The sequence below is a fragment of the Acipenser ruthenus genome, chromosome 44 (assembly GCF_902713425.1).
Source record: "Acipenser ruthenus chromosome 44, fAciRut3.2 maternal haplotype, whole genome shotgun sequence".
In the NCBI taxonomy this organism is placed as follows: Eukaryota; Metazoa; Chordata; class Actinopteri; order Acipenseriformes; family Acipenseridae; genus Acipenser; species Acipenser ruthenus.
Window position 1 is genome coordinate 2,939,865 of NC_081232.1, and position 21,958 is coordinate 2,961,822.

Here is a 21,958-nt window from a genome sequence, read left to right on the forward strand (position 1 = left end):
AAACTTAAATTTTACATGCGGTTTCCTATACACCTGCAAACCTTTTGTAAACCTAAGGTTTTTTGGTGTGTAATTTACAAACATTGTGCAAACATTGTAAACATAATGTTTACTCACATAGGTGTGTGTAAACTTAATGTAAACATACAGTTTACAAAATGGTTTACTATGACGTTGTAAACCCCTGCAAACTTAAGGTTCATAAATTGTTTACAAATGTACAAAATTTGTAAACCTTTATTTTCGTGCAGTGTCTGCTTTTATGACTTATGTTCGGTGAGCTGGGGGTGATTCCTCCGAGATTTCGTTTTGTCCTCCGCACATTTCAATTGTAAAATGTAATTACAAAAACGTAATGCCCGCAGCACTACATATTCCCCGGTGGTCTCCCATCCAAGTACTAACCAAGCCCAATGTTGATTAGTTTCTGAGATCAGACGTGACCAGGCTAATTCAAGGTGCTGTGGCCGCAGGCGATTGCAGTTCTGCTTTTATGACTTTTATGTTCGGTGAGCTGAGGGTGATTCCTCCGAGATTTCCTTTTGTCCACACATTTCAATTGTAAAATATAATTACAAAATTGTAATGCCTGCAGCACTTGATATTCCCAGACAGTCTCCCATCCAAGTACTAACAAAGCCCAACGTTGCTTAGTTTCTGAGATCAGACGAGATCAGGCGAGATCAGGCTTATTCATGGTGGTGTGGCTGCAGAAGGCTGCTGTTCTGCTTTCATGACTTTTATGTTTAGTGAGCTGGGGGTGATTCCTCCGAAATTTCCTTTTGTCCTCCAAACATTTCAATTGTAAAATGTAATGCCTGCAGCACTTGATATTCCCAGGTGGTCTCCCATCCAAGTACTAACCAAGCCCAACATTGCTTAGCTTCTGAGATCAGACTTATTCAAGGTGGTGTGGCCGCAGGCGATTGCATTTCTCCTTTCATGACTTTTATGTTTAGTGAGCTGGGGGTGATTCCTCCAAAATTTCCTTTTGTCCTCCACACATTTCAATTGTAAAATGTAATTACAAAAATGTAATGCCTGCAGCACTTGATATTCCCAGGTGGTCTCCCATCCAAGTACTAACCAAGCCCAACATTGCTTAGCTTCTGAGATCAGACGAGATCAGGCTTATTCAAGGTGGTGTGGCCGCAGGCGATTGCAGTACTGCTTTCATGACTTTTATGTTTAGTGAGCTGTTGGTGATTCCTCCAAAATTTCCTTTTGTCCTCCACACATTTCAATTGTAAAATGTAATTACAAAAATGTAATGCCTGCAGCACTTGATATTCCCAGGTGGTCTCCCATCCAAGTACTAACCAAGCCCAACATTGCTTAGCTTCTGAGATCAGACGAGATCAGGATTATTCAAGGTGGTGTGGCCGCAGGTGATTGCATTTTTGCTTTCATGACTTTTATGTTTAGTGAGCTGGGGATGATTCCTCCAAAATTTCCTTTTGTCCTCCACACATTTCAATTGTAAAATGTAATGCCTGCAGCACTTGATATTCCCAGGTTGTCTCCCATCCAAGTACTAAACAAGGCCATCATTGCTTAGCTTCTGAGATCAGACGAGATCAGGCTTATTTAAGGGGGTGTGGCCAGAGGCAATTGCGTTCTGCTTTCATGAATTTTAGGTTCGGTGAGTTGGGGGTGATTCCTCCGAAAATTCCTTTTGTCCTGAACACATTTCAATTGTAAAATGTAATTACAAAAATGTAATGCCTGCAGCACTTGATATTCCCAGGTGGGCTCCCATCCAAGTACTAACCAAGCCCAACATTGCTTAGCTTCTGAGATCAGACGAGATCAGGCTCATTCAAGGTGGTGTGGCCGCAGGCGATTGCATTTCTGCTTTCATGACTTTTATGTTTAGTGAGCTGGGGGTGATTCCTCCAAAATTTCCTTTTGTCCTCCACACATTTCAATTGTAAAATGTAATGCCTGCAGCACTTGATATTCCCAGGTGGTCTCCCATCCAAGTACTAACCAAGCCCAACATTGCTTAGCTTCTGAGATCAGACGAGATCAGGCTTATTCAAGGTGGTGGGGCCGCAGGCGAGTGCATTTCTGCTTTCATGACTTTTATGTTTAGTGAGCTGGGGGTGATTCCTCCAGAAATTTCCTTTTGTCCTCCACACATTTCAATTGTAAAATGTAATGCCTGCAGCACTTGATATTCCCAGGTGGTCTCCCATCCAAGTACTAACCAAGCCCAACATTGCTTAGCTACTGAGATCAGGCTTATTCAAGGTGGTGTGGCCGCAGGCGATTGCATTTCTGCTTTCATGACATTTATGTTTAGTGAGCTGGGGGTGATTCCTCCAAAATTTCCTTTTGGCCTCCACACATTTCAATTGTAATTACAAAAATGTAATGCCTGCAGCACTTGATATTCCAGGGTGGTCTCCCATCCAAGTACTAACCAAGCCCAACATTGCTTAGCTTCTGAGATCAGGCGAGATCAGGCTTATTCAAGGTGGTGTGGCCGCAGGCGATTGCATTTCTGCTTTCATGACTTTTATGTTTAGGGAGCTGGGGGTGATTCCTCCAAAATTTCCTTTTGGCCTCCACACATTTCAATTGTAAAATGTAATGCCTGCAGCACTTGATATTCCCAGGTGGTCTCCCATCCAAGCCCAACATTGCTTAGCTTCTGAGATCAGACAAGATCAGGCTTATTCAAGGTGGTGTGGCCGCAGGCGATTGCATTTCTGCTTTCATGACTTTTATGTTTAGTGAGCTGGGGGTGATTCCTCCAAAATTTCCTTTTGTCCTCCACACATTTCAATTGTAAAATGTAATGCCTGCAGCACTTGATATTCCCCGGTGGTCTCCCATCCAAGTACTAACCAAGCCCAACATTGCTTAGCTTCTGAGATCAGACGAGATCAGGCTTATTCAAGGTGGTGTGGCCGCAGGCGATTGCATTTCTGCTTTCATGACTTTTATGTTTAGTGAGCTGGGGGTGATTCCTCCAAAATTTCCTTTTGTCCTCCACACATTTCAATTGTAAAATGTAATACCTGCAGCACTTGATATTCCCAGGTGGTCTCCCATCCAAGTACTAATCAAGCCCAACATTGCTTAGCTTCTGAGATCAGACGAGATCAGGCTTATTCAAGGTGGTGTGGCCGCAGGCGATTGCATTTCTGCTTTCATGACTTTTATGTTTAGGGAGCTGGGGGTGATTCCTCCAAAATTTCCTTTTGTCCTCCACACATTTCAATTGTAAAATGTAATGCCTGCAGCACTTGATATTCCCAGGTGGTCTCCCATCCAAGTACTAACCAAGCCCAACATTGCTTAGCTTCTGAGATCAAGCTTATTCAAGGTGGTACGGCCGCAGGCGATTGCATTTCTGCTTTCATGACTTTTATGTTTAGTGAGCTGGGGGTGATTCCTCCAAAATTTCCTTTTGGCCTCCACACATTTCAATTGTAAAATGTAATTACAAAAATGTAATGCCTGCAGCACTTGATATTCCCAGGTGGTCTCCCATCCAAGTACTAACCAAGCCCAACATTGCTTAGCTTCTGAGATCAGACGAGATCAGGCTTATTCAAGGTGGTGTGGCCGCAGGCGATTGCATTTCTGCTTTCATGACTTTTATGTTTAGTGAGCTGGGGGTGATTCCTCCAAAATTTCCTTTTGCCCTCCACACATTTCAATTGTAAAATGTAATTACAAAAATGTAATGCCTGCAGCACTTGATATTCCCAGGTGGTCTCCCATCCAAGTACTAACCAAGCCCAACATTGCTTAGCTTCTGAGAACAGACGAGATCAGGCTTATTCAAGGTGGTGTGGCCGCAGGCGATTGCATTTCTGCTTTCATGACTTTTATGTTTAGTGAGCTGGGGGTGATTCCTCCAAAATTTCCTTTTGTCCTCCACACATTTCAATTGTAAAATGTAATTACAAAAATGTAATGCCTGCAGCACTTGATATTTCCAGGTGGTCTCCCATCCAAGTACTAACCAAGCCCAACATTGCTTAGCTTCTGAGAACAGACGAGATCAGGCTTATTCAAGGTGGTGTGGCCGCAGGCGATTGCATTTCTGCTTTCATGACTTTTATGTTTAGTGAGCTGGGGGTGATTCCTCCAAAATTTCCTTTTGTCCTCCACACATTTCAATTGTAAAAAGTAATGCCTGCAGCACTTGATATTCCCAGGTGGTCTCCCATCCAAGTACTAATCAAGCCCAACATTGCTTAGCTTCTGAGATCAGACGAGATCAGGCTTATTCAAGGTGGTGTGGCCGCAGGCGATTGCATTTCTGCTTTCATGACTTTTATGTTTAGTGAGCTGGGGGTGATTCCTCCAAAATTTAATTTTGTCCTCCACACATTTCAATTGTAAAATGTAATTACAAAAATGTAATGCCTGCAGCACTTGATATTCCCAGGTGGTCTCCCATCCAAGTACTAACCAAGCCCAACATTGCTTAGCTTCTGAGATCAGGCTTATTCAAGGTGGTGTGGCCGCAGGCGATTGCATTTCTGCTTTCATGACTTTTATGTTTAGTGAGCAAGGGGTGATTCCTCCAAAATTTCCTTTTGTCCTCCACACATTTCAATTGTAAAATGTAATGCCTGCAGCACTTGATATTCCCAGGTGGTCTCCCATCGAAGTACTAACCAAGCCCAACATTGCTTAGCTTCTGAGATCAGACGAGATCAGGCTTATTCAAGGTGGTGTGGCCGCAGGCGATTGCATTTCTGCTTTCATGACTTTTATGTTTAGTGAGCTGGGGGTGATTCCTCCAAAATTTCCTTTTGTCCTCCACACATTTCAATTGTAAAATGTAATTACAAAAATGTAATGCCTGCAGCACTTGATATTCCCAGGTGGTCTCTCATCCAAGTACTAACCAAGCCCAACATTGCTTAGCTTCTGAGATCAGACGAGATCAGGCTTATTCAAGGTGGTGTGGCCGCAGGTGATTGCATTTCTGCTTTCATGACTTTTATGTTTAGTGAGCTGGGGGTGAATCCTCCAAAATTTCCTTTTGTCCTCCACACATTTCAATTGTAAAATGTAATGCCTGCAGCACTTGATATTCCCAGGTGGTCTCCCATCCAAGTACTAACCAAGCCCAACATTGCTTAGCTTCTGAGATCAGACGAGATCAGGCTTATTCAAGGTGGTGTGGCCGCAGGAGATTGCAGTTCTGCTTTCATGACTTTTATGTTTAGTGAGCTGGGGGTGATTCCTCCAAAATTTCCTTTTGTCCTCCACACATTTCAATTGTAAAATGTAATGCCTGCAGCACTTGATATTCCCAGGTGGTCTCCCATCCAAGTACTAACCAAGCCCAACACTGCTTAGCTTCTGAGCTCAGACGAGATCAGGCTTATTCAAGGTGGTGTGGCCGCAGGCGATTGCATTTCTGCTTTCATGACTTTTATGTTTAGTGAGCTGGGGGTGATTCCTCCAAAATTTCCTTTTGTCCTCCACACATTTCAATTGTAAAATGTAATGCCTGCAGCACTTGATATTCCCAGGTGGTCTCCCATCCAAGTACTAACCAAGCCCAACATTGCTTAGCTTCTGAGATCAGACGAGATCAGGCTTATTCAAGGTGGTGTGGCCGCAGGCGATTGCATTTCTGCTTTCATGACTTTTATGATTAGTGAGCTGGGGGTGATTCCTCCAAAATTTCCTTTTGGCCTCCACACATTTCAATTGTAAAATGTAATTACAAAAATGTAATGCCTGCAGGACTTGATATTCCCAGGTGGTCTCCCATCCAAGTACTAACCAAGCCCAACATTGCTTAGCTTCTGAGATCAGGCTTATTCAAGGTGGTGTGGCCGCAGGCGATTGCATTTCTGCTTTCATGACTTTTATGTTTAGTGAGCTGGGGGTGACTCCTCCAAAATTTCCTTTTGTCCTCCACACATTTCAATTGTAAAATGTAATTACAAAAATGTAATGCCTGCAGGACTTGATATTCCCAGGTGGTCTCCCATCCAAGTACTAACCAAGCCCAACATTGCTTAGCTTCTGAGATCAGGCTTATTCAAGGTGGTGTGGCCGCAGGCGATTGCATTTCTGCTTTCATGACTTTTATGTTTAGTGAGCTGGGGGTGATTCCTCCAAAATTTCCTTTTGTCCTCCACACATTTCAATTGTAAAATGTAATTACAAAAATGTAATGCCTGCAGCACTTGATATTCCCAGGTGGTCTCCCATCCAAGTACTAACCAAGCCCAACATTGCTTAGCTTCTGAGATCAGACGAGATCAGGCTTATTCAAGGTGGTGTGGCCGCAGGCGATTGCGTTTCTGCTTTCATGACTTTTATGTTTAGTGAGCTGGGGGTGATTCCTCCAAAATTTCCTTTTGTCCTCCACACATTTCAATTGTAAAATGTAATTACAAAAACGTAATGCCTGCAGCACTTGATATTCCCAGGTGGTCTCCCATCCAAGTACTAACCAAGCCCAACATTGCTTAGCTTCTGAGATCAGACGAGATCAGGCTTATTCAAGGTGGTGTGGCCGCAGGCGATTGCATTTCTGCTTTCATGACTTTTATGTTTAGTGAGCTGGGGGTGATTCCTCCAAAATTTCCTTTTGTCCTCCACACATTTCAATTGTAAAATGTAATGCCTGCAGCACTTGATATTCCCAGGTGGTCTCCCATCCAAGTACTAACCAAGCCCAACATTGCTTAGCTTCTGAGATCAGACTTATTCAAGGTGGTGTGGCCGCAGGCGATTGCATTTCTGCTTTCATGACTTTTATGTTTAGTGAGCTGGGGGTGATTCCTCCAAAATTTCCTTTTGTCCTCCACACATTTCAATTGTAAAATGTAATTACAAAAATGTAATGCCTGCAGCACTTGATATTCCCAGGTGGTCTCCCATCCAAGTACTAACCAAGCCCAACATTGCTTAGCTTCTGAGATCAGACGAGATCAGGCTTATTCAAGGTGGTGTGGCCGCAGGCGATTGCATTTCTGCTTTCATGACTTTTATGTTTAGTGAGCTGGGGGTGATTCCTCCAAAATTTCCTTTTGTCCTCCACACATTTCAATTGTAAAATGTAATTACAAAAATGTAATGCCTGCAGCACTTGATATTCCCAGGTGGTCTCCCATCCAAGTACTAACCAAGCCCAACATTGCTTAGCTTCTGAGATCAGACGAGATCAGGCTTATTCAAGGTGGTGTGGCCGCAGGCGATTGCATTTCTGCTTTCATGACTTTTATGTTTAGTGAGCTGGGGGTGATTCCTCCAAAATTTCCTTTTGTCCTCCACACATTTCAATTGTAAAATGTAATTACAAAAATGTAATGCCTGCAGCACTTGATATTCCCAGGTGGTCTCCCATCCAAGTACTAACCAAGCCCAACATTGCTTAGCTTCTGAGATCAGACGAGATCAGGCTTATTCAAGGTGGTGTGGCCGCAGGCGATTGCACTTCTGCTTTCATGACTCTTATGTTTAGTGAGCTGGGGGTGATTCCTCCAAAATTTCCTTTTGTCCTCCACACATTTCAATTGTAAAATGTAATTACAAAAATGTAATGCCTGCAGCACTTGATATTCCCAGGTGGAATCCCATCCAAGTACTAACCAAGCCCAACATGTCATGAAAGCAGAAATGCAATCGCCTGCGGCCACACCACCTTGAATAAGCCTGATCTCGCCTGATCTCGCCTGATCTCAGAAGCTAAGCAATGTTGGGCTTGGTTAGTACTTGGATGGGAGACCACCTGGGAATATCAAGTGCTGCAGGCATTACATTTTACAATTGAAATGTGTGGAGGACAAAAGGAAATTGTGGAGGCATCACCCCCAGCTCACTAAACATAAAAGTCATGAATGCAGAAATGCAATCGCCTGCGGCCACAACACCTTGAATAAGCCTGATCTCAGAAGCTAAGCAATGTTGGGCTTGGTTAGTACTTGGATGGGAGACCACCTGGGAATATCAAGTGCTGCAGGCATTACATTTTACAATTGAAATGTGTGGAGGCCAAAGGGAAATTTTGGAGGAATCACCCCCAGCTCCCTAAACATAAAAGTCATGAAAGCAGAAATGCAATCGCCTGCGGCCACACCACCTTGAATAAGCCTGATCTCGTCTGATCTCAGAAGCTAAGCAATGTTGGGCTTGGTTAGTACTTGGATGGGAGACCACCTGGGAATATCAAGTGCTGCAGGCATTACATTTTACAATTGAAATGTGTGGAGGACAAAAGGAAATTTTGGAGGAATCACCCCCAGCTCACTAAACATAAAAGTCATGAAAGCAGAAATGCAATCGCCTGCAGCCACACCACCTTGAATAAGCCTGATCTCGTCTGATCTCAGAAGCTAAGCAATGTTGGGCTTGGTTAGTACTTGGATGGGAGACCACCTGGGAATATCAAGTGCTGAAGGCTATACATTTTTGTAATTACATTTTACAATTGAAATGTGTGGAGGACAAAAGGAAATTTTGGAGGAATCACCCCCAGCTCCCTAAACATAAAAGTCATGAAAGCAGAAATGCAATCGCCTGCGGCCACACCACCTTGAATAAGCCTGATCTCGTCTGATCTCAGAAGCTAAGCAATGTTGGGCTTGGTTAGTACTTGGATGGGAGACCACCTGGGAATATCAAGTGATGCAGGCATTACATTTTTGTAATTACATTTTACAATTGAAATGTGTGGAGGACAAAAGGAAATTTTGGAGGAATCACCCCCAGCTCACTAAACATAAAAGTCATGAAAGCAGAAATGCAATCGCCTGCGGCCACACCACCTTGGATAAGCCTGATCTCGTCTGATCTCAGAAGCTAAGCAATGTTGGTCTTGGTTAGTACTTGGATGGGAGACCACCTGGGAATATCAAGTGCTGCAGGCATTACATTTTTGTAATTACATTTTACAATTGAAATGTGTGGAGGACAAAAGGAAATTTTGGAGGAATCACCCCCAGCTCACTAAACATAAAAGTCATGAAAGCAGAAATGCAATCGCCTGCGGCCACACCACCTTGAATAAGCCTGATCTTGTCTGATCTCAGAAGCTAAGCAGTGTTGGGCTTGGTTAGTACTTGGATGGGAGACCACCTGGGAATATCAAGTGCTGCAGGCATTACATTTTTGTAATTACATTTTACAATTGAAATGTGTGGAGGACAAAAGGAAATTTTGGAGGAATCACCCCCAGCTCACTAAACATAAAAGTCATGGAAGCAGAAATGCAATCGCCTGCGGCCACACCACCTTGAATAAGCCTGATCTTGTCTGATCTCAGAAGCTAAGCAGTGTTGGGCTTGGTTAGTACTTGGATGGGAGACCACCTGGAATATCAAGTGCTGCAGGCATTACATTTTACAATTGAAATGTGTGGAGGACAAAAGGAAATTTTGGAGGAATCACCCCCAGCTCACTAAACATAAAAGTCATGAAAGCAAAAATGCAATCGCCTGCGGCCACACCACCTTGAATAAGCCTGATCTCGTCTGATCTCAGAAGCTAAGCAATGTTGGGCTTGGTTAGTACTTGGATGGGAGACCACCTGGGAATATCAAGTGCTACAGGCATTACATTTTACAATTGAAATGTGTGGAGGACAAAAGGAAATTTTGGAGGAATCACCCCCAGCTTACTAAACATAAAAGTCATGAAAGCAGAAATGCAATCGCCTGCGGCCACACCACCTTGAATAAGCCTGATCTCATCTGATCTCAGAAGCTAAGCAATGTTGGGCTTGGTTAGTACTTGGATGGGAGACCACCTGGGAATATCAAGTGCTGCAGGCATTACATTTTACAATTGAAATGTGTGGAGGCCAAAAGGAAATTTTGGAGGAATCACCCCCAGCTCACTAAACATAAAAGTCATGAAAGCAGAAATGCAATCGCCTGCGGCCACACCACCTTGAATAAGCCTGATCTCGTCTGATCTCAGAAGCTAAGCAATGTTGGGCTTGGTTAGTACTTGGATGTGAGACCACCTGGGAATATCAAGTGCTGCAGGCATTACATTTTTGTAATTACATTTTACAATTGAAATGTGTGGAGGTCAAAAGGAAATTTTGGAGGAATCACCCCCAGCTCAATAAACATAAAAGTCATGAAAGCAGAAATGCAATCGCCTGCGGCCACACCACCTTGAATAAGCCTGATCTCGTCTGATCTCAGAAGCTAAGCAATGTTGGGCTTGGTTAGTACTTGGATGGGAGACCACCTGGGAATATCAAGTGCTGCGGGCATTACATTTTACAATTGAAATGTGTGGAGGACAAAAGGAAATTTTGGAGGAATCACCCCCAGCTCCCTAAACATAAAAGTCATGAAAGCAGAAATGCAATCGCCTGCGGCCACACCACCTTGAATAAGCCTGATCTCAGAAGCTAAGCAATGTTGGGCTTGGTTAGTACTTGGATGGGAGACCACCTGGGAATATCAAGTGCTGCAGGCATTACATTTTACAATTGAAATGTGTGGAGGACAAAAGGAAATTTTGGAGGAATCACCCCCAGCTCACTAAACATAAAAGTCATGAAAGCAGATACGCAATCGCCTGCGGCCACACCACCTTGAATAAGCCTGATCTCGTCTGATCTCAGAAGCTAAGCAATGTTGGGCTTGGTTAGTACTTGGATGGGAGACCACCTGGGAATATCAAGTGCTGCAGGCATTACATTTTTGTAATTACATTTTACAATTGAAATGTGTGGAGGCCAAAAGGAAATTTTGGAGGAATCACCCCCAGCTCACTAAACATAAAAGTCATGAAAGCAGAAATGCAATCGCATGCGGCCACACCACCTTGAATAAGCCTGATCTCGTCTGATCTCAGAAGCTAAGCAATGTTGGGCTTGGTTAGTACTTGGATGGGAGACCACCTGGGAATATCAAGTGCTGCAGGCATTACATTTTTGTAATTACATTTTACAATTGAAATGTGTGGAGGACAAAAGGAAATTTTGGAGGAATCACCCCCAGCTCACTAACCATAAAAGTCATTAAAGCAGAAAAGCAATCGCCTGTGGCCACACCACCTTGAATAAGCCTGATCTCAGAAGCTAAGCAATGTTGGGCTTGGTTAGTACTTGGATGGGAGACCACCTGGGAATATCAAGTGCTGCAGGCATTACATTTTTGTAATTACATTTTACAATTGAAATGTGTGGAGGACAAAAGGAAATTTTGGAGGAATCACCCCCAGCTCACTAAACATAAAAGTCATGAAAGCAGAAATGCAATCGCCTGTGGCCACACCACCTTGAATAATCCTGATCTCATCTGATCTCAGAAGCTAAGCAATGTTGGGCTTGGTTAGTACTTGGATGGGAGACCACCTGGGAATATCAAGTGCTGCAGGCATTACATTTTACAATTGAAATGTGTGGAGGACAAAAGGAAATTTTGGAGGAATCACCCCCAGCTCACTAAACATAAAAGTCATGAAAGCAGAAATGCAATCGCCTGCGGCCACACCACCTTAAATAAGCCTGATCTCGTCTGATCTCAGAAGCTAAGCAATGTTGGGCTTGGTTAGTACTTGGATGGGAGACCACCTGGGAATATCAAGTGCTGCAGGTATTACATTTTACAATTGAAATGTGTGGAGGACAAAAGGAAATTTTGGAGGAATCACCCCCAGCTCACTAAACATAAAAGTCATGAAAGCAGAAATACAATCGCCTGCGGCCACACCACCTTGAATAAGCCTGATCTCGTCTGATCTCAGAAGCTAACCAATGTTGGGCTTGGTTAGTACTTGGATGGGAGACCACCTGGGAATATCAAGTGCTGCAGGCATTACATTTTACAATTGAAATGTGTGGAGGACAAAAGGAAATTTTGGAGGAATCACCCCCAGCTCACTAAACATAAAAGTCAAGAAAGCAGAAATGCATTCGCCTGCGGCCACACCACCTTGAATAAGCCTGATCTCAGAAGCTAAGCAATGTTGGGCTTGGTTAGTACTTGGATGGGAGACCACCTGGGAATATCAAGTGCTGCAGGCATTACATTTTTGTAATTACATTTTACAATTGAAATGTGTGGAGGCCAAAAGGAAATTTTGGAGGAATCACCCCCAGCTCACTAAACATAAAAGTCATGAAAGCAGAACTGCAATCGCCTGCGGCCACATCTCCTTGAATAAGCCTGATCTCGTCTGATCTCAGAAGCTAAGCAATGTTGGGCTTGGTTAGTACTTGGATGGGAGACCACCTGGGAATATCAAGTGCTGCAGGCATTACATTTTACAATTGAAATGTGTGGAGGACAAAAGGAAATTTTGGAGGAATCACCCCCAGCTCCCTAAACATAAAAGTCATGAAAGCAGAAATGCAATCGCCTGCGGCCACACCACCTTGAATAAGCCTGATCTCGCCTGATCTCGCCTGATCTCAGAAGCTAAGCAATGTTGGGCTTGGTTAGTACTTGGATGGGAGACCACCTGGGAATATCAAGTGCTGCAGGCATTACATTTTTGTAATTACATTTTACAATTGAAATGTGTGGAGGCCAAAAGGAAATTTTGGAGGAATCACCCCCAGCTCACTAAACATAAAAGTCATGAAAGCAGAAATGCAATCGCCTGCGGCCACACCACCTTGAATAAGCCTGATCTTGTCTGATCTCAGAAGCTAAGCAATGTTGGGCTTGGTTAGTACTTGGATGGGAGACCACCTGGGAATATCAAGTGCTGCAGGCATTACATTTTTGTAATTACATTTTACAATTGAAATGTGTGGAGGACAAAAGGAAATTTTGGAGGAATCACCCCCAGCTCACTAAACATAAAAGTCATGAAAGCAGAAATGCAATCGCCTGCGGCCACACCACCTTGAATAAGCCTGATCTCGTCTGATCTCAGAAGCTAAGCAATGTTGGGCTTGGTTAGTACTTGGATGGGAGACCACCTGGGAATATCAAGTGCTGCAGGCATTACATTTTACAATTGAAATGTGTGGAGGACAAAAGGAAATTTTGGAGGAATCACCCCCAGCTCACTAAACATAAAAGTCATGAAAGCAGAAATGCAATCGCCTGCGGCCACACCACCTTGAATAAGCCTGATCTCGTCTGATCTCAGAAGCTAAGCAATGTTGGGCTTGTTTAGTACTTGGATGGGAGACCACCTGGGAATATCAAGTGCTGCAGGCATTACATTTTACAATTGAAATGTGTGGAGGACAAAAGGAAATTTTGGAGGAATCACCCCCAGCTCACTAAACATAAAAGTCATGAAAGCAGAAATGCAATTGCCTGCGGCCACACCACCTTGAATAAGCCTGATCTCGTCTGAACTCAGAAGCTAAGCAATATTGGGCTTGATTAGTACTTGGATGGGAGACCACCTGGGAATATCAAGTGCTGCAGGCATTACATTTTACAATTGAAATGTGTGGAGGACAAAAGGAAATTTTGGAGGACTCACCCCCAGCTCACTTAACATAAAAGTCATGAAAGCAGAAATGCAATCGCCTGCGGCCACACCACCTTGAATAAGCCTGATCTCGTCTGATCTCAGAAGCTAAGCAATGTTGGGCTTGGTTAGTACTTGGATGGGAGACCACCTGGGAATATCAAGTGCTGCAGGCATTACATTTTACAATTGAAATGTGTGGAGGACAAAAGGAAATTTTGGAGGAATCACCCCCAGCTCACTAAACATAAAAGTCATGAAAGCAGAAATGCAATCGCCTGCGGCCACACCACCTTGAATAAGCCTGATCTCAGAAGCTAAGCAATGTTGGGCTTGGTTAGTACTTGGATGGGAGACCACCTGGGAATATCAAGTGCTGCAGGCATTACATTTTACAATTGAAATGTGTGGAGGACAAAAGGAAATTTTGGAGGAATCACCCCCAGCTCACTAAACATAAAAGTCATGAAAGCAGAAATGCAATCGCCTGCGGCCACACCACCTTGAATAAGCCTGATCTCGTCTGATCTCGCCTGATCTCAGAAGCTAAGCAATGTTGGGCTTGGTTAGTACTTGGATGGGAGACCACCTGGGAATATCAAGTGCTGCAGGCATTACATTTTACAATTGAAATGTGTGGAGGACAAAAGGAAATTTTGGAGGAATCACCCCCAGCTCACTAAACATAAAAGTCATGAAAGCAGAAATGCAATCGCCTGCGGCCACACCACCTTGAATAAGCCTGATCTCGTCTGATCTCAGAAGCTAAGCAATGTTGGGCTTGGTTAGTACTTGGATGGGAGACCACCTGGGAATATCAAGTGCTGCAGGCATTACGTTTTTGTAATTACATTTTACAATTGAAATGTGTGGAGGACAAAAGGAAATTTTGGAGGAATCACCCCCAGCTCACTAAACATAAAAGTCATGAAAGCAGAAATGCAATCGCCTGCGGCCACACCACCTTGAATAAGCCTGATCTCGTCTGATCTCAGAAGCTAAGCAATGTTGGGCTTGGTTAGTACTTGGATGGGAGACCACCTGGGAATATCAAGTGCTGCAGGCATTATATTTTTGTAATTACATTATACAATTGAAATGTGTGGAGGACAAAAGGAAATTTTGGAGGAATCACCCCCAGCTCACTAAACATAAAAGTCATGAAAGCAGAAATGCAATCGCCTGCGGCCACACCACCTTGAATAAGCCTGATCTCGTCTGATCTCAGAAGCTAAGCAATGTTGGGCTTGATTAGTACTTGGATGGGAGACCACCTGGGAATATCAAGTGCTGCAGGCATTACATTTTACAATTGAAATGTGTGGAGGACAAAAGGAAATTTTGGAGGAATCACCCCCAGCTCACTAAACATAAAAGTCATGAAAGCAGAAATGCAATCGCCTGCGGCCACACCACCTTGAAAAAGCCTGATCTCAGAAGCTAAGCAATGTTGGGCTTGGTTAGTACTTGGATGGGAGACCACCTGGGAATATCAAGTGCTACAGGCATTACATTTTTGTAATTACATTTTACAATTGAAATGTGTGGAGGCCAAAAGGAAATTTTGGAGGAATCACCCCCAGCTCACTAAACATAAAAGTCATGAAAGCAGAAATGCAATCGCCTGCGGCCACACCACCTTGAATAAGCGTGATCTCGTCTGATCTCAGAAGCTAAGCAATGTTGGGCTTGGTTAGTACTTGGATGGGAGACCACCTGGGTATATCAAGTGCTGCAGGCATTACATTTTACAATTGAAATGTGTGGAGGACAAAAGGAAATTTTGGAGGAATCACCCCCAGCTCACTAAACATAAAAGTCATGAAAGCAGAAATGCAATCGCCTGCGGCCACACCACCTTGTTTAAGCCTGATCTCAGAAGCTAAGCAATGTTGGGCTTGGTTAGTACTTGGATGGGAGACCACCTGGGAATATCAAGTGCTGCAGGCATTACATTTTTGTAATTACATTTTACAATTGAAATGTGTGGAGGACAAAAGGAAATTTTGGAGGAATCACCCCCAGCTCACTAAACATAAAAGTCATGAAAGCAGAAATGCAATCGCCTGCGGCCACACCACCTTGAATAAGCCTGATCTCGCCTGATCTCGCCTGATCTCAGAAGCTAAGCAATGTTGGGCTTGGTTAGTACTTGGATGGGAGACCACCTGGGAATATCAAGTGCTGCAGGCATTACATTTTACAATTGAAATGTGTGGAGGACAAAAGGAAATTTTGGAGGAATCACCCCCAGCTCACTAAACATAAAAGTCACGAAAGCAGAAATGCAATCGCCTGCGGCCACACCACCTTGAATAAGCCTGATCTCGTCTGATCTCAGAAGCTAAGCAATGTTGGGCTTTGTTAGGACTTGGATGGGAGACCACCTGGGAATATCAAGTGCTGCAGGCATTACATTTTACAATTGAAATGTGTGGAGGACAAAAGGAAATTTTGGAGGAATCACCCCCAGCTCACTAAACATAAAAGTCATGAAAGCAGAAATGCAATCGCCTGCGGCCACACCACCTTGAATAAGCCTGATCTCAGAAGCTAAGCAATGTTGGGCTTGGTTAGTACTTGGATGGGAGACCACCTGGGAATATCAAGTGCTGCAGGCATTACATTTTTGTAATTACATTTTACAATTGAAATGTGTGGAGGCCAAAAGGAAATTTTGGAGGAATCACCCCCAGCTCACTAAACATAAAAGTCATGAAAGCAGAAATGCAATCGCCTGCGGCCACACCACCTTGAATAAGCCTGATCTCGTCTGATCTCAGAAGCTAAGCAATGTTGGGCTTGGTTAGTACTTGGATGGGAGACCACCTGGGAATATCAAATGCTGCAGGCATTACATTTTACAATTGAAATGTGTGGAGGACAAAAGGAAATTTTGGAGGAATCACCCCCAGCTCACTAAACATAAAAGTCATGAAAGCAGAAATGCAATCGCCTGCGGCCACACCACCTTGAATAAGCCTGATCTCGTCTGATCTCAGAAGCTAAGCAATGTTGGGCTTGGTTAGTACTTGGATGGGAGACCACCTGGGAATATCAAGTGCTGCAGGCATTACATTTTTGTAATTACATTTTACAATTGAAATGTGTGGAGGATAAAAGGAAATTTTGGAGGAATCACCCCCAGCTCACTAAACATAAAAGTCATGAAAGCAGAAATGCAATCGCCTGCGGCCACACCACCTTGAATAAGCCTGATCTCGTCTGATCTCAGAAGCTAAGCAATGTTGGGCTTGGTTAGGACTTGGATGGGAGACCACCTGGGAATATCAAGTGCTGCAGGCATTACATTTTTGTAATTACATTTTACAATTGAAATGTGTGGAGGACAAAAGGAAATTTTGGAGGAATCACCCCCAGCTCACTAAACATAAATGTCATGAAAGCAGAAATGCAATCGCCTGCGGCCACACCACCTTGAATAAGCCTGATCTCGTCTGATCTCAGAAACTAAGCAGTGTTGGGCTTGGTTAGTACTTGGATGGGAGACCACCTGGGAATATCAAGTGCTGCAGGCATTACATTTTTGTAATTACATTTTACAATTGAAATGTGTGGAGGACAAAAGGAAATTTTGGAGAAATCACCCCCAGCTCACTAAACATAAAAGTCATGAAAGCAGAAATGCAATCGCCTGCGGCCACACCACCTTGAATAAGCCTGATCTCGCCTGATCTCAGAAGCTAAGCAATGTTGGGCTTGGTTAGTACTTGGATGGGAGACCACCTGGGAATATCAAGTGCTGCAGGCATTACATTTTTGTAATTACATTTTACAATTGAAATGTGTGGAGGACAAAAGGAAATTTTGGAGGAATCACCCCCAGCTCACTAAACATAAAAGTCATGAAAGCAGAAATGCAATCGCCTGTGGCCACACCACCTTGAATAAGCCTGATCTCGTCTGATCTCAGAAGCTAAGCAATGTTGGGCTTGGTTAGTACTTGGATGGGAGACCACCTGGGAATATCAAGTGCTGCAGGCATTACATTTTACAATTGAAATGTGTGGAGGACAAAAGGAAATTTTGGAGGAATCACCCCCAGCTCACTAAACATAAAAGTCATGAAAGCAGAAATGCAATCGCCTGCGGCCACACCACCTTGAATAAGCCTGATCTCGTCTGATCTCAGAAGCTAAGCAATGTTGGGCTTGGTTAGTACTTGGATGGGAGACCACCTGGGAATATCAAGTGCTGCAGGCATTACATTTTACAATTGAAATGTGTGGAGGACAAAAGGAAATTTTGGAGGAATCACCCCCAGCTCACTAAACATAAAAGTCATGAAAGCAGAAATGCAATCGCCTGCGGCCACACCACCTTGAATAAGCCTGATCTCAGAAGCTAAGCAATGTTGGGCTTGGTTAGTACTTGGATGGGAGACCACCTGGGAATATCAAGTGCTGCAGGCATTACATTTTTGTAATTACATTTTACAATTGAAATGTGTGGAGGACAAAAGGAAATTTTGGAGGAATCACCCCCAGCTCACTAAACATAAAAGTCATAAAAGCAGAAATGCAATCGCCTGCGGCCACACCACCTTGAATAAGCCTGATCTCAGAAGCTAAGCAATGTTGGGCTTGGTTAGTACTTGGATGGGAGACCACCTGGGAATATCAAGTGCTGCAGGCATTACATTTTTGTAATTACATTTTACAATTGAAATGTGTGGAGGACAAAAGGAAATTTTGGAGGAATCACCCCCAGCTCACTAAACATAAAAGTCATGAAAGCAGACATGCAATCACCTGAGTCCACACCACCTTGAATAAGCCTGATCTCAGAAGATAAGCAATGTTGGGCTTGGTTAGTACTTGGATGGGAGACCACCTGGGAATATCAAGTGCTGCAGGCATTACATTTTTGTAATTACATTTTACAATTGAAATGTGTGGAGGACAAAAGGAAATTTTGGAGAAATCACCCCCAGCTCACTAAACATAAAAGTCATGAAAGCAGAAATGCAATCGCCTGCGGCCACACCACCTTGAATAAGCCTGATCTCATCTGATCTCAGAAGATAAGCAATGTTGGGCTTGGTTAGTACTTGGATGGGAGACCACCTGGGAATATCAAGTGCTGCAGGCATTACATTTTTGTAATTACATTTTACAATTGAAATGTGTGGAGGACAAAAGGAAATTTTGGAGGAATCACCCCCAGCTCACTAAACATAAAAGTCATGAAAGCAGAAATGCAATCGCCTGCGGCCACACCACCTTGAATAAGCCTGATCTCGTCTGATCTCAGAAGCTAAGCAATGTTGGGCTTGGTTAGTACTTGGATGGGAGACCACCTGGGAATATCAAGTGCTGCAGGCATTACATTTTACAATTGAAATGTGTGGAGGACAAAAGGAAATTTTGGAGGAATCACCCCCAGCTCACTAAACATAAAAGTCATGAAAGCAGAAATGCAATCGCCTGCGGCCACACGACCTTGAATAAGCCTGATCTCGCCTGATCTCGCCTGATCTCAGAAGCTAAGCAATGTTGGGCTTGGTTAGTACTTGGATGGGAGACCACCTGGGAATATCAAGTGCTGCAGGCGTTACATTTTTGTAATTACATTTTACAATTGAAATGTGTGGAGGACAAAAGGAAATTTTGGAGGAATCACCCCCAGCTCACTAAACATAAAAGTCATGAAAGCAGAAATGCAATCGCCTGCGGCCACACCACCTTGAATAAGCCTGATCTCAGAAGCTAAGCAATGTTGGGCTTGGTTAGTACTTGGATGGGAGACCACCTGGGAATATCAAGTGCTGCAGGCATTACATTTTTGTAATTACATTTTACAATTGAAATGTGTGGAGGACAAAAGGAAATTTTGGAGGAATCACCCCCAGCTCACTAAACATAAAAGTCATGAAAGCAGAAAAGCAATCGCCTGCGGCCACACCACCTTGAATAAGCCTGATCTCGTCTGATCTCAGAAGCTAAGCAATGTTGGGCTTGGTTAGTACTTGGATGGGAGACCACCTGGGAATATCAAGTGCTGCAGGCATTACATTTTACAATTGAAATGTGTGGAGGACAAAAGGAAATTTTGGAGGAATCACCCCCAGCTCACTAAACATAAAAGTCATGAAAGCAGAAATACAATCGCCTGCGGCCACACCACCTTGAATAAGCCTGATCTCGTCTGATCTCAGAAGCTAAGCAATGTTGGGCTTGGTTAGTACTTGGATGGGAGACCACCTGGGAATATCAAGTGCTGCAGGCATTACATTTTACAATTGAAATGTGTGGAGGACAAAAGGAAATTTTGGAGGAATCACCCCCAGCTCACTAAACATAAAAGTCATGAAAGCAGAAATGCAATCGCCTGCGGCCACACCACCTTGAATAAGCCTGATCTCAGAAGCTAAGCAATGTTGGGCTTGGTTAGTACTTGGATGGGAGACCACCTGGGAATATCAAGTGCTGCAGGCATTACATTTTTGTAATTACATTTTACAATTGAAATGTGTGGAGGACAAAAGGAAATTTTGGAGGAATCACCCCCAGCTCACTAAACATAAAAGTCATGAAAGCAGAAATGCAATCGCCTGCGGCCACACCACCTTGAATAAGCCTGATCTCAGAAGCTAAGCAATGTTGGGCTTGGTTAGTACTTGGATGGGAGACCACCTGGGAATATCAAGTGCTGCAGGCATTACATTTTTGTAATTACATTTTACAATTGAAATGTGTGGAGGACAAAAGGAAATTTTGGAGGAATCACCCCCAGCTCACTAAACATAAAAGTCATGAAAGCAGACATGCAATCACCTGAGTCCACACCACCTTGAATAAGCCTGATCTCAGAAGCTAAGCAATGTTGGGCTTGGTTAGTACTTGGATGGGAGACCACCTGGGAATATCAAGTGCTGCAGGCATTACATTTTTGTAATTACATTTTACAATTGAAATGTGTGGAGGACAAAAGGAAATTTTGGAGAAATCACCCCCAGCTCACTAAACATAAAAGTCATGAAAGCAGAAATGCAATCGCCTGCGGCCACACCACCTTGAATAAGCCTGATCTCATCTGATCTCAGAAGATAAGCAATGTTGGGCTTGGTTAGTACTTGGATGGGAGACCACCTGGGAATATCAAGTGCTGCAGGCATTACATTTTTGTAATTACATTTTACAATTGAAATGTGTGGAGGACAAAAGGAAATTTTGGAGGAATCACCCCCAGCTCACTAAACATAAAAGTCATGAAAGCAGAAATGCAATCGCCTGCGGCCACACCACCTTGAATAAGCCTGATCTCGTCTGATCTCAGAAGCTAAGCAATGTTGGGCTTGGTTAGTACTTGGATGGGAGACCACCTGGGAATATCAAGTGCTGCAGGCATTACATTTTACAATTGAAATGTGTGGAGGACAAAAGGAAATTTTGGAGGAATCACCCCCAGCTCACTAAACATAAAAGTCATGAAAGCAGAAATGCAATCGCCTGCGGCCACACGACCTTGAATAAGCCTGATCTCGCCTGATCTCGCCTGATCTCAGAAGCTAAGCAATGTTGGGCTTGGTTAGTACTTGGATGGGAGACCACCTGGGAATATCAAGTGCTGCAGGCGTTACATTTTTGTAATTACATTTTACAATTGAAATGTGTGGAGGACAAAAGGAAATTTTGGAGGAATCACCCCCAGCTCACTAAACATAAAAGTCATGAAAGCAGAAATGCAATCGCCTGCGGCCACACCACCTTGAATAAGCCTGATCTCAGAAGCTAAGCAATGTTGGGCTTGGTTAGTACTTGGATGGGAGACCACCTGGGAATATCAAGTGCTGCAGGCATTACATTTTTGTAATTACATTTTACAATTGAAATGTGTGGAGGACAAAAGGAAATTTTGGAGGAATCACCCCCAGCTCACTAAACATAAAAGTCATGAAACCAGAAATGCAATCGCCTGCGGCCACACCACCTTGAATAAGCCTGATCTCAGAAGCTAAGCAATGTTGGGCTTGGTTAGTACTTGGATGGGAGACCACCTGGGAATATCAAGTGCTGCAGGCATTACATTTTTGTAATTACATTTTACAATTGAAATGTGTGGAGGACAAAAGGAAATTTTGGAGGAATCACCCCCAGCTCAATACACATAAAAGTCATGAAAGCAGAAATGCAATCGCCTGCGGCCACACCACCTTGAATAAGCCTGATCTCGTCTGATCTCAGAAGCTAAGCAATGTTGGGCTTGGTTAGTACTTGGATGGGAGACCACCTGGGAATATCAAGTGCTGCAGGCATTACATTTTGGTAATTACATTTTACAATTGAAATGTGTGGAGGACAAAAGGAAATTTTGGAGGAATCACCCCCAGCTCACTAAACATAAAAGTCATGAAAGCAGAAATGCAATCGCCTGCGGCCACACCACCTTGAATAAGCCTGATCTCAGAAACTAAGCAATGTTGGGCTTGGTTAGTACTTGGATGGGAGACCACCTGGGAATATCAAGTGCTGCAGGCATTACATTTTTGTAATTACATTTTACAATTGAAATGTGTGGAGGACAAAAGGAAATTTTGTAGGAATCA

At 43.5% G+C, this 21,958-nt stretch overlaps 55 non-coding genes and 40 pseudogenes across 55 annotated transcripts; 64 read left to right on the top strand and 31 right to left on the bottom strand.

Moving 5' to 3' along the window:
- Positions 1 to 356: 356 nt before the first annotated feature.
- On the bottom strand, positions 357 to 475 carry LOC131716554 (5S ribosomal RNA; annotated as a pseudogene).
- A 111-nt stretch (positions 476 to 586) lies between these two features.
- Positions 587 to 715, bottom strand: LOC131716536 (5S ribosomal RNA; annotated as a pseudogene).
- A 100-nt stretch (positions 716 to 815) lies between these two features.
- On the bottom strand, positions 816 to 924 carry LOC131715731 (5S ribosomal RNA; annotated as a pseudogene).
- Positions 925 to 1,038: 114 nt separating this feature from the next.
- Positions 1,039 to 1,157, bottom strand: LOC131709767 (5S ribosomal RNA). The gene has a single exon (XR_009311630.1). It is a non-coding gene; the product is annotated as a 5S ribosomal RNA (ribosomal RNA).
- A 114-nt stretch (positions 1,158 to 1,271) lies between these two features.
- Positions 1,272 to 1,390, bottom strand: LOC131710943 (5S ribosomal RNA). The gene has a single exon (XR_009312825.1). It is a non-coding gene; the product is annotated as a 5S ribosomal RNA (ribosomal RNA).
- A 100-nt stretch (positions 1,391 to 1,490) lies between these two features.
- LOC131716481 (5S ribosomal RNA) lies at positions 1,491 to 1,609 on the bottom strand (annotated as a pseudogene).
- A 113-nt stretch (positions 1,610 to 1,722) lies between these two features.
- On the bottom strand, positions 1,723 to 1,841 carry LOC131710479 (5S ribosomal RNA). The gene has a single exon (XR_009312351.1). It is a non-coding gene; the product is annotated as a 5S ribosomal RNA (ribosomal RNA).
- Positions 1,842 to 1,941: 100 nt separating this feature from the next.
- Positions 1,942 to 2,060, bottom strand: LOC131711282 (5S ribosomal RNA). Its single transcript, XR_009313165.1, has one exon. It is a non-coding gene; the product is annotated as a 5S ribosomal RNA (ribosomal RNA).
- A 101-nt stretch (positions 2,061 to 2,161) lies between these two features.
- LOC131715478 (5S ribosomal RNA) lies at positions 2,162 to 2,270 on the bottom strand (annotated as a pseudogene).
- Positions 2,271 to 2,377: 107 nt separating this feature from the next.
- Positions 2,378 to 2,496, bottom strand: LOC131713490 (5S ribosomal RNA; annotated as a pseudogene).
- Positions 2,497 to 2,804: 308 nt separating this feature from the next.
- LOC131710936 (5S ribosomal RNA) lies at positions 2,805 to 2,923 on the bottom strand. The gene has a single exon (XR_009312818.1). It is a non-coding gene; the product is annotated as a 5S ribosomal RNA (ribosomal RNA).
- Positions 2,924 to 3,023: 100 nt separating this feature from the next.
- LOC131720733 (5S ribosomal RNA) lies at positions 3,024 to 3,142 on the bottom strand. Its single transcript, XR_009319630.1, has one exon. It is a non-coding gene; the product is annotated as a 5S ribosomal RNA (ribosomal RNA).
- Positions 3,143 to 3,242: 100 nt separating this feature from the next.
- Positions 3,243 to 3,351, bottom strand: LOC131715579 (5S ribosomal RNA; annotated as a pseudogene).
- Positions 3,352 to 3,465: 114 nt separating this feature from the next.
- On the bottom strand, positions 3,466 to 3,584 carry LOC131709778 (5S ribosomal RNA). Its single transcript, XR_009311641.1, has one exon. It is a non-coding gene; the product is annotated as a 5S ribosomal RNA (ribosomal RNA).
- A 114-nt stretch (positions 3,585 to 3,698) lies between these two features.
- LOC131711428 (5S ribosomal RNA) lies at positions 3,699 to 3,817 on the bottom strand. The gene has a single exon (XR_009313311.1). It is a non-coding gene; the product is annotated as a 5S ribosomal RNA (ribosomal RNA).
- Positions 3,818 to 3,931: 114 nt separating this feature from the next.
- LOC131713266 (5S ribosomal RNA) lies at positions 3,932 to 4,050 on the bottom strand (annotated as a pseudogene).
- A 100-nt stretch (positions 4,051 to 4,150) lies between these two features.
- LOC117967424 (5S ribosomal RNA) lies at positions 4,151 to 4,269 on the bottom strand. The gene has a single exon (XR_004662045.2). It is a non-coding gene; the product is annotated as a 5S ribosomal RNA (ribosomal RNA).
- A 114-nt stretch (positions 4,270 to 4,383) lies between these two features.
- LOC131714461 (5S ribosomal RNA) lies at positions 4,384 to 4,492 on the bottom strand (annotated as a pseudogene).
- A 100-nt stretch (positions 4,493 to 4,592) lies between these two features.
- On the bottom strand, positions 4,593 to 4,711 carry LOC117967348 (5S ribosomal RNA). Its single transcript, XR_004661964.2, has one exon. It is a non-coding gene; the product is annotated as a 5S ribosomal RNA (ribosomal RNA).
- Positions 4,712 to 4,825: 114 nt separating this feature from the next.
- On the bottom strand, positions 4,826 to 4,944 carry LOC131713390 (5S ribosomal RNA; annotated as a pseudogene).
- A 100-nt stretch (positions 4,945 to 5,044) lies between these two features.
- On the bottom strand, positions 5,045 to 5,163 carry LOC117967346 (5S ribosomal RNA). The gene has a single exon (XR_004661962.2). It is a non-coding gene; the product is annotated as a 5S ribosomal RNA (ribosomal RNA).
- A 100-nt stretch (positions 5,164 to 5,263) lies between these two features.
- On the bottom strand, positions 5,264 to 5,382 carry LOC117967404 (5S ribosomal RNA). The gene has a single exon (XR_004662025.2). It is a non-coding gene; the product is annotated as a 5S ribosomal RNA (ribosomal RNA).
- A 100-nt stretch (positions 5,383 to 5,482) lies between these two features.
- On the bottom strand, positions 5,483 to 5,601 carry LOC117967345 (5S ribosomal RNA). Its single transcript, XR_004661961.1, has one exon. It is a non-coding gene; the product is annotated as a 5S ribosomal RNA (ribosomal RNA).
- Positions 5,602 to 5,715: 114 nt separating this feature from the next.
- On the bottom strand, positions 5,716 to 5,824 carry LOC131716116 (5S ribosomal RNA; annotated as a pseudogene).
- A 114-nt stretch (positions 5,825 to 5,938) lies between these two features.
- LOC131716117 (5S ribosomal RNA) lies at positions 5,939 to 6,047 on the bottom strand (annotated as a pseudogene).
- A 114-nt stretch (positions 6,048 to 6,161) lies between these two features.
- Positions 6,162 to 6,280, bottom strand: LOC117967343 (5S ribosomal RNA). Its single transcript, XR_004661959.1, has one exon. It is a non-coding gene; the product is annotated as a 5S ribosomal RNA (ribosomal RNA).
- Positions 6,281 to 6,394: 114 nt separating this feature from the next.
- LOC117967499 (5S ribosomal RNA) lies at positions 6,395 to 6,513 on the bottom strand. Its single transcript, XR_009311672.1, has one exon. It is a non-coding gene; the product is annotated as a 5S ribosomal RNA (ribosomal RNA).
- Positions 6,514 to 6,613: 100 nt separating this feature from the next.
- LOC131715732 (5S ribosomal RNA) lies at positions 6,614 to 6,722 on the bottom strand (annotated as a pseudogene).
- A 114-nt stretch (positions 6,723 to 6,836) lies between these two features.
- Positions 6,837 to 6,955, bottom strand: LOC117967341 (5S ribosomal RNA). Its single transcript, XR_004661957.1, has one exon. It is a non-coding gene; the product is annotated as a 5S ribosomal RNA (ribosomal RNA).
- Positions 6,956 to 7,069: 114 nt separating this feature from the next.
- LOC131709829 (5S ribosomal RNA) lies at positions 7,070 to 7,188 on the bottom strand. Its single transcript, XR_009311693.1, has one exon. It is a non-coding gene; the product is annotated as a 5S ribosomal RNA (ribosomal RNA).
- Positions 7,189 to 7,302: 114 nt separating this feature from the next.
- On the bottom strand, positions 7,303 to 7,421 carry LOC131709840 (5S ribosomal RNA). The gene has a single exon (XR_009311704.1). It is a non-coding gene; the product is annotated as a 5S ribosomal RNA (ribosomal RNA).
- Positions 7,422 to 7,619: 198 nt separating this feature from the next.
- LOC131713916 (5S ribosomal RNA) lies at positions 7,620 to 7,748 on the top strand (annotated as a pseudogene).
- A 100-nt stretch (positions 7,749 to 7,848) lies between these two features.
- Positions 7,849 to 7,957, top strand: LOC131716149 (5S ribosomal RNA; annotated as a pseudogene).
- A 100-nt stretch (positions 7,958 to 8,057) lies between these two features.
- Positions 8,058 to 8,176, top strand: LOC131709851 (5S ribosomal RNA). Its single transcript, XR_009311715.1, has one exon. It is a non-coding gene; the product is annotated as a 5S ribosomal RNA (ribosomal RNA).
- A 100-nt stretch (positions 8,177 to 8,276) lies between these two features.
- LOC131712748 (5S ribosomal RNA) lies at positions 8,277 to 8,395 on the top strand. Its single transcript, XR_009314637.1, has one exon. It is a non-coding gene; the product is annotated as a 5S ribosomal RNA (ribosomal RNA).
- A 114-nt stretch (positions 8,396 to 8,509) lies between these two features.
- On the top strand, positions 8,510 to 8,628 carry LOC131712106 (5S ribosomal RNA). The gene has a single exon (XR_009313995.1). It is a non-coding gene; the product is annotated as a 5S ribosomal RNA (ribosomal RNA).
- A 114-nt stretch (positions 8,629 to 8,742) lies between these two features.
- LOC131711642 (5S ribosomal RNA) lies at positions 8,743 to 8,861 on the top strand. Its single transcript, XR_009313528.1, has one exon. It is a non-coding gene; the product is annotated as a 5S ribosomal RNA (ribosomal RNA).
- A 114-nt stretch (positions 8,862 to 8,975) lies between these two features.
- On the top strand, positions 8,976 to 9,094 carry LOC131712593 (5S ribosomal RNA). Its single transcript, XR_009314484.1, has one exon. It is a non-coding gene; the product is annotated as a 5S ribosomal RNA (ribosomal RNA).
- A 114-nt stretch (positions 9,095 to 9,208) lies between these two features.
- On the top strand, positions 9,209 to 9,326 carry LOC131714225 (5S ribosomal RNA; annotated as a pseudogene).
- Positions 9,327 to 9,426: 100 nt separating this feature from the next.
- LOC131711655 (5S ribosomal RNA) lies at positions 9,427 to 9,545 on the top strand. The gene has a single exon (XR_009313541.1). It is a non-coding gene; the product is annotated as a 5S ribosomal RNA (ribosomal RNA).
- Positions 9,546 to 9,645: 100 nt separating this feature from the next.
- On the top strand, positions 9,646 to 9,764 carry LOC131717509 (5S ribosomal RNA). Its single transcript, XR_009316396.1, has one exon. It is a non-coding gene; the product is annotated as a 5S ribosomal RNA (ribosomal RNA).
- Positions 9,765 to 9,864: 100 nt separating this feature from the next.
- On the top strand, positions 9,865 to 9,983 carry LOC131712764 (5S ribosomal RNA). The gene has a single exon (XR_009314653.1). It is a non-coding gene; the product is annotated as a 5S ribosomal RNA (ribosomal RNA).
- Positions 9,984 to 10,097: 114 nt separating this feature from the next.
- Positions 10,098 to 10,216, top strand: LOC131710341 (5S ribosomal RNA). The gene has a single exon (XR_009312213.1). It is a non-coding gene; the product is annotated as a 5S ribosomal RNA (ribosomal RNA).
- Positions 10,217 to 10,316: 100 nt separating this feature from the next.
- Positions 10,317 to 10,425, top strand: LOC131714462 (5S ribosomal RNA; annotated as a pseudogene).
- Positions 10,426 to 10,525: 100 nt separating this feature from the next.
- LOC131709862 (5S ribosomal RNA) lies at positions 10,526 to 10,644 on the top strand. The gene has a single exon (XR_009311726.1). It is a non-coding gene; the product is annotated as a 5S ribosomal RNA (ribosomal RNA).
- A 114-nt stretch (positions 10,645 to 10,758) lies between these two features.
- Positions 10,759 to 10,877, top strand: LOC131711286 (5S ribosomal RNA). The gene has a single exon (XR_009313169.1). It is a non-coding gene; the product is annotated as a 5S ribosomal RNA (ribosomal RNA).
- A 114-nt stretch (positions 10,878 to 10,991) lies between these two features.
- Positions 10,992 to 11,100, top strand: LOC131715423 (5S ribosomal RNA; annotated as a pseudogene).
- A 114-nt stretch (positions 11,101 to 11,214) lies between these two features.
- LOC131720719 (5S ribosomal RNA) lies at positions 11,215 to 11,333 on the top strand. The gene has a single exon (XR_009319616.1). It is a non-coding gene; the product is annotated as a 5S ribosomal RNA (ribosomal RNA).
- A 100-nt stretch (positions 11,334 to 11,433) lies between these two features.
- Positions 11,434 to 11,552, top strand: LOC131712696 (5S ribosomal RNA). The gene has a single exon (XR_009314587.1). It is a non-coding gene; the product is annotated as a 5S ribosomal RNA (ribosomal RNA).
- Positions 11,553 to 11,652: 100 nt separating this feature from the next.
- Positions 11,653 to 11,771, top strand: LOC131711239 (5S ribosomal RNA). Its single transcript, XR_009313122.1, has one exon. It is a non-coding gene; the product is annotated as a 5S ribosomal RNA (ribosomal RNA).
- Positions 11,772 to 11,871: 100 nt separating this feature from the next.
- Positions 11,872 to 11,980, top strand: LOC131714463 (5S ribosomal RNA; annotated as a pseudogene).
- Positions 11,981 to 12,094: 114 nt separating this feature from the next.
- LOC131711491 (5S ribosomal RNA) lies at positions 12,095 to 12,213 on the top strand. Its single transcript, XR_009313377.1, has one exon. It is a non-coding gene; the product is annotated as a 5S ribosomal RNA (ribosomal RNA).
- A 100-nt stretch (positions 12,214 to 12,313) lies between these two features.
- Positions 12,314 to 12,442, top strand: LOC131713917 (5S ribosomal RNA; annotated as a pseudogene).
- A 114-nt stretch (positions 12,443 to 12,556) lies between these two features.
- LOC131711806 (5S ribosomal RNA) lies at positions 12,557 to 12,675 on the top strand. The gene has a single exon (XR_009313694.1). It is a non-coding gene; the product is annotated as a 5S ribosomal RNA (ribosomal RNA).
- A 114-nt stretch (positions 12,676 to 12,789) lies between these two features.
- Positions 12,790 to 12,908, top strand: LOC131709873 (5S ribosomal RNA). The gene has a single exon (XR_009311737.1). It is a non-coding gene; the product is annotated as a 5S ribosomal RNA (ribosomal RNA).
- A 100-nt stretch (positions 12,909 to 13,008) lies between these two features.
- Positions 13,009 to 13,127, top strand: LOC131720756 (5S ribosomal RNA). Its single transcript, XR_009319653.1, has one exon. It is a non-coding gene; the product is annotated as a 5S ribosomal RNA (ribosomal RNA).
- A 100-nt stretch (positions 13,128 to 13,227) lies between these two features.
- On the top strand, positions 13,228 to 13,346 carry LOC131709952 (5S ribosomal RNA). Its single transcript, XR_009311816.1, has one exon. It is a non-coding gene; the product is annotated as a 5S ribosomal RNA (ribosomal RNA).
- A 100-nt stretch (positions 13,347 to 13,446) lies between these two features.
- LOC131709883 (5S ribosomal RNA) lies at positions 13,447 to 13,565 on the top strand. Its single transcript, XR_009311747.1, has one exon. It is a non-coding gene; the product is annotated as a 5S ribosomal RNA (ribosomal RNA).
- A 100-nt stretch (positions 13,566 to 13,665) lies between these two features.
- Positions 13,666 to 13,774, top strand: LOC131714464 (5S ribosomal RNA; annotated as a pseudogene).
- A 100-nt stretch (positions 13,775 to 13,874) lies between these two features.
- LOC131713689 (5S ribosomal RNA) lies at positions 13,875 to 14,003 on the top strand (annotated as a pseudogene).
- Positions 14,004 to 14,103: 100 nt separating this feature from the next.
- Positions 14,104 to 14,222, top strand: LOC131709894 (5S ribosomal RNA). Its single transcript, XR_009311758.1, has one exon. It is a non-coding gene; the product is annotated as a 5S ribosomal RNA (ribosomal RNA).
- Positions 14,223 to 14,336: 114 nt separating this feature from the next.
- LOC131709906 (5S ribosomal RNA) lies at positions 14,337 to 14,455 on the top strand. The gene has a single exon (XR_009311770.1). It is a non-coding gene; the product is annotated as a 5S ribosomal RNA (ribosomal RNA).
- Positions 14,456 to 14,569: 114 nt separating this feature from the next.
- On the top strand, positions 14,570 to 14,688 carry LOC131715896 (5S ribosomal RNA). The gene has a single exon (XR_009315383.1). It is a non-coding gene; the product is annotated as a 5S ribosomal RNA (ribosomal RNA).
- Positions 14,689 to 14,788: 100 nt separating this feature from the next.
- LOC131715640 (5S ribosomal RNA) lies at positions 14,789 to 14,897 on the top strand (annotated as a pseudogene).
- A 114-nt stretch (positions 14,898 to 15,011) lies between these two features.
- Positions 15,012 to 15,130, top strand: LOC131713382 (5S ribosomal RNA; annotated as a pseudogene).
- A 100-nt stretch (positions 15,131 to 15,230) lies between these two features.
- LOC131715543 (5S ribosomal RNA) lies at positions 15,231 to 15,339 on the top strand (annotated as a pseudogene).
- A 114-nt stretch (positions 15,340 to 15,453) lies between these two features.
- LOC131713918 (5S ribosomal RNA) lies at positions 15,454 to 15,582 on the top strand (annotated as a pseudogene).
- A 100-nt stretch (positions 15,583 to 15,682) lies between these two features.
- Positions 15,683 to 15,801, top strand: LOC131714154 (5S ribosomal RNA; annotated as a pseudogene).
- Positions 15,802 to 15,901: 100 nt separating this feature from the next.
- Positions 15,902 to 16,010, top strand: LOC131714465 (5S ribosomal RNA; annotated as a pseudogene).
- Positions 16,011 to 16,124: 114 nt separating this feature from the next.
- LOC131712367 (5S ribosomal RNA) lies at positions 16,125 to 16,243 on the top strand. Its single transcript, XR_009314260.1, has one exon. It is a non-coding gene; the product is annotated as a 5S ribosomal RNA (ribosomal RNA).
- A 100-nt stretch (positions 16,244 to 16,343) lies between these two features.
- On the top strand, positions 16,344 to 16,462 carry LOC131709917 (5S ribosomal RNA). Its single transcript, XR_009311781.1, has one exon. It is a non-coding gene; the product is annotated as a 5S ribosomal RNA (ribosomal RNA).
- A 114-nt stretch (positions 16,463 to 16,576) lies between these two features.
- LOC131713071 (5S ribosomal RNA) lies at positions 16,577 to 16,695 on the top strand. Its single transcript, XR_009314959.1, has one exon. It is a non-coding gene; the product is annotated as a 5S ribosomal RNA (ribosomal RNA).
- Positions 16,696 to 16,809: 114 nt separating this feature from the next.
- Positions 16,810 to 16,928, top strand: LOC131710603 (5S ribosomal RNA). The gene has a single exon (XR_009312485.1). It is a non-coding gene; the product is annotated as a 5S ribosomal RNA (ribosomal RNA).
- Positions 16,929 to 17,042: 114 nt separating this feature from the next.
- LOC131711523 (5S ribosomal RNA) lies at positions 17,043 to 17,161 on the top strand. The gene has a single exon (XR_009313409.1). It is a non-coding gene; the product is annotated as a 5S ribosomal RNA (ribosomal RNA).
- Positions 17,162 to 17,275: 114 nt separating this feature from the next.
- LOC131710109 (5S ribosomal RNA) lies at positions 17,276 to 17,394 on the top strand. Its single transcript, XR_009311978.1, has one exon. It is a non-coding gene; the product is annotated as a 5S ribosomal RNA (ribosomal RNA).
- A 100-nt stretch (positions 17,395 to 17,494) lies between these two features.
- LOC131709928 (5S ribosomal RNA) lies at positions 17,495 to 17,613 on the top strand. Its single transcript, XR_009311792.1, has one exon. It is a non-coding gene; the product is annotated as a 5S ribosomal RNA (ribosomal RNA).
- Positions 17,614 to 17,713: 100 nt separating this feature from the next.
- LOC131714466 (5S ribosomal RNA) lies at positions 17,714 to 17,822 on the top strand (annotated as a pseudogene).
- Positions 17,823 to 17,936: 114 nt separating this feature from the next.
- LOC131714467 (5S ribosomal RNA) lies at positions 17,937 to 18,045 on the top strand (annotated as a pseudogene).
- A 114-nt stretch (positions 18,046 to 18,159) lies between these two features.
- Positions 18,160 to 18,268, top strand: LOC131716557 (5S ribosomal RNA; annotated as a pseudogene).
- Positions 18,269 to 18,382: 114 nt separating this feature from the next.
- LOC131719049 (5S ribosomal RNA) lies at positions 18,383 to 18,501 on the top strand. Its single transcript, XR_009317945.1, has one exon. It is a non-coding gene; the product is annotated as a 5S ribosomal RNA (ribosomal RNA).
- Positions 18,502 to 18,615: 114 nt separating this feature from the next.
- On the top strand, positions 18,616 to 18,734 carry LOC131709939 (5S ribosomal RNA). The gene has a single exon (XR_009311803.1). It is a non-coding gene; the product is annotated as a 5S ribosomal RNA (ribosomal RNA).
- A 100-nt stretch (positions 18,735 to 18,834) lies between these two features.
- LOC131715302 (5S ribosomal RNA) lies at positions 18,835 to 18,963 on the top strand (annotated as a pseudogene).
- Positions 18,964 to 19,077: 114 nt separating this feature from the next.
- Positions 19,078 to 19,186, top strand: LOC131714469 (5S ribosomal RNA; annotated as a pseudogene).
- A 114-nt stretch (positions 19,187 to 19,300) lies between these two features.
- LOC131709949 (5S ribosomal RNA) lies at positions 19,301 to 19,419 on the top strand. The gene has a single exon (XR_009311813.1). It is a non-coding gene; the product is annotated as a 5S ribosomal RNA (ribosomal RNA).
- Positions 19,420 to 19,519: 100 nt separating this feature from the next.
- Positions 19,520 to 19,638, top strand: LOC131709960 (5S ribosomal RNA). The gene has a single exon (XR_009311824.1). It is a non-coding gene; the product is annotated as a 5S ribosomal RNA (ribosomal RNA).
- Positions 19,639 to 19,738: 100 nt separating this feature from the next.
- LOC131714470 (5S ribosomal RNA) lies at positions 19,739 to 19,847 on the top strand (annotated as a pseudogene).
- Positions 19,848 to 19,961: 114 nt separating this feature from the next.
- Positions 19,962 to 20,070, top strand: LOC131714471 (5S ribosomal RNA; annotated as a pseudogene).
- A 114-nt stretch (positions 20,071 to 20,184) lies between these two features.
- LOC131716537 (5S ribosomal RNA) lies at positions 20,185 to 20,293 on the top strand (annotated as a pseudogene).
- Positions 20,294 to 20,407: 114 nt separating this feature from the next.
- LOC131719060 (5S ribosomal RNA) lies at positions 20,408 to 20,526 on the top strand. The gene has a single exon (XR_009317956.1). It is a non-coding gene; the product is annotated as a 5S ribosomal RNA (ribosomal RNA).
- A 114-nt stretch (positions 20,527 to 20,640) lies between these two features.
- On the top strand, positions 20,641 to 20,759 carry LOC131709971 (5S ribosomal RNA). Its single transcript, XR_009311835.1, has one exon. It is a non-coding gene; the product is annotated as a 5S ribosomal RNA (ribosomal RNA).
- Positions 20,760 to 20,859: 100 nt separating this feature from the next.
- On the top strand, positions 20,860 to 20,988 carry LOC131715303 (5S ribosomal RNA; annotated as a pseudogene).
- Positions 20,989 to 21,102: 114 nt separating this feature from the next.
- On the top strand, positions 21,103 to 21,211 carry LOC131714472 (5S ribosomal RNA; annotated as a pseudogene).
- Positions 21,212 to 21,325: 114 nt separating this feature from the next.
- On the top strand, positions 21,326 to 21,434 carry LOC131714473 (5S ribosomal RNA; annotated as a pseudogene).
- Positions 21,435 to 21,548: 114 nt separating this feature from the next.
- On the top strand, positions 21,549 to 21,667 carry LOC131709981 (5S ribosomal RNA). The gene has a single exon (XR_009311846.1). It is a non-coding gene; the product is annotated as a 5S ribosomal RNA (ribosomal RNA).
- A 114-nt stretch (positions 21,668 to 21,781) lies between these two features.
- Positions 21,782 to 21,890, top strand: LOC131715334 (5S ribosomal RNA; annotated as a pseudogene).
- Positions 21,891 to 21,958: the final 68 nt, after the last annotated feature.